Source organism: Siniperca chuatsi, linkage group LG17 (assembly GCF_020085105.1).
Source record: "Siniperca chuatsi isolate FFG_IHB_CAS linkage group LG17, ASM2008510v1, whole genome shotgun sequence".
NCBI lineage: Eukaryota > Metazoa > Chordata > Actinopteri > Centrarchiformes > Sinipercidae > Siniperca > Siniperca chuatsi.
In genome coordinates this window covers 27,885,114-27,887,808 of record NC_058058.1, presented here as the reverse complement: position 1 = coordinate 27,887,808, position 2,695 = coordinate 27,885,114, and positions in this window count along the sequence as shown.

Here is a 2,695-nt window from a genome sequence, read left to right as displayed (position 1 = left end):
GGGACTGGGTGAAGTTATTTTTACAGCTATATTGACATGCATATAGATATCCAAAATACAGACACCAAGTTTAAAACTACTGTTGAATTGGTCCCTTTTATCAATAAAAAAATTGAAAAGACATGATGTCTTGTTGGACCAAACAGATGCTGAAGGACCCAGATATTTTTATCAGGAGCTGGTGGTGACAAAACCAGAGCTAAAAAGAGAGAAAATATTGGACTTACATTCATCAGGTGGACACAAACATGACTTGAAAATGATTGCTAATGTCACCGTGTCTGCTGGATGTGCAAATAGGCAACAGTCTGCTACCATGTTTGCCATTACAATATATGGTGAAATGTATCAGGGCTTCTGTAAGGTTGTTTTGGAGTTCCTCTGTCCCCAAGAGAACAAAAGAAAGACAATAAATGCAGCTTTATAGTCTAGAATGAGGTGGCTGTCTTTGTAATAATACTAATACTACAAAAATATCAGTAACAGAAGTTTCAAATACTGTATGCTTTACTTGCTAAATTTTTCAAATGTTTTTTGAATTTTGTTATCAAAGGCTTTAATTACTTTTTACATTATCATAAGATATGATCACTGCAACTACCATTAAATGATGAAGAATTATATATTTAAAGTTTTTCTCCATAATCTTCCATATTCTAATATTACTCAAGTTACAACACTAGATGGCAGCTTTTTCCTTATCTTATGTTTAGACTGAATCTCAGTTTAAGGTTTACTGTACTTTTTTACCAGCACCAAGATTGATGCTAACTGGTAGGCAGACAAAGTGTTGTCTACCAAAACCTTTTTCATAGGATGAAGGATGGAAGACTACTTTATGTTCAATTCAATTTTATTTATATATCGCCAAATCAAAACAGAAGTTATCTCAGGGCACTTGTCATATAGAGCAGGTCTAGACCATACATAGACGTACTTGGTGACAGTGACAAGGAAAAACTTCCTTTTAACAGGCAGAAACCTCGAGCAGATCCAGACTTAGGGTGGGCAGCCATCTGCCGCTGCCAGTTGGGTTGAGAGAAAGAGAGAGAGAGAGAGCAGGAGGAAAGAGAACATACCCTGCTCCTCTCTCAGAGGTGAATTCACAAAAGGTATGTGCAGCTTTTGCGGCTGCCAAACCTGCATAAATACAAAAAGAAACCATGTAATTCTCAAAGCACCCGCAAAGAGTGAACTGCACCACTAATTGTGCTGCCAAGCAAATAGCATCTCGATGCTCCGGTTCTATTTCCAGTTATGTAAATAAGTTAATATGCATATATTTGATGCAAAATTGGCCCCTTTCTATGCAAAGGAGCCTCATTGAAAAACAAGGTCAAATTCACAAACACCAGCACTAACAGCCACATGCAGTTCGAGTTAAATTATTAGTATCTTATGAGAGTTGGTGGTAACTGAAGCGCATTTATAAGAGACGTCACACCCGGACTTTCCAGTGATCATGGCAGCATTGATTGTAGCCAGGCGAAGCAATAGCGCGTCACAGTACATCATACTGTATGTACACAGGTGGCAAAGAGACAGTACAATACCTGATATTCACCATAAGGGAATGAAACTGTAAAACAACATAAAACCTGCTGCTGTGAGAAACAGAGACGTTGGTTGCGCACTGTAACAGTCCAGCATGGAGCAGAGTAGCAGAGAAAACAGCTCTACATGCACCCAGAGGCATGAGGGAGAGTGCACAGTTAAAGCCCCCAAATAACAATCACTCCATACAGAGCCACAGAAAAATAAGAGACATCCTGCAGGGGGAAACAAATGAAAGAGCAGGGGAGTTATTAGATGATTAGAATAGGTTCTCTTTCAAATCAAACATCTCTTTCCACATGAGTGGAAAGTTTTGTTCTTGCAACTGCATTTGTAAACATTTTTGACTGCTTAAACATGTTATGTGATATACCGCCGATTCATAACAGAGGTTATCTCATTGCACTTTTCCTATAGAGCAGGTACTCTTTATAATATTATTTACAGAGACCCAACAAATCCCACCATGAGCAAGCACTTGGTGACTTGGAGAGAGAGAGAGAGAGAGAGAGAGAGAGAGAGAGAGAGAGAGAGAGAGACAGGGAGTAAAGGGGTGGGGGAGAGGGAAGCACAATGTTAATTCCACCTAGAAGTTTAAAATAGTAATAATGTAATGGTAGTGGTAATATTAATATTAATAAAGTAATAATAATAGGAATGATAGTCATAGGAATAATAATGACAATGGTAATAACAAAGCCAACAACAACAACTGTAGTAGCAGTTGTCGAGCAGGAACACGGGGGCAGCAGGTGGCCCACAACCACAGATCCAGTCTCTGCAGCTCCGGAGGCAGAAATACCTTCTGACAGAAGACAGCGACAGAAGGAGAGAGGAGAGAGACAAGAAAGCAAAAAATAAGCAAGAGAGAAGCTGTTGAGCTAGCAACATGCAGTAATGGGATAAAAATGGGATAAAGGAGAGAGGAGAGAGGTGCATCATGGGAAGTCTCCCAGCAGTCTAGGCCTATAGCAGCATAACTAAGGGATGGTTCAGGAGTCACCCAAGCCAGCCCTAACTATAAGCTTGATCAAAGAGGAAAGAAACCCTTTATTCTGGGAATGCAGTGCTCTAGTTGGGTAATAAGGTACTATAAGGTCTTTAAGATATGATGGTGCCTGACCATTAAGAGGAGAAGTAT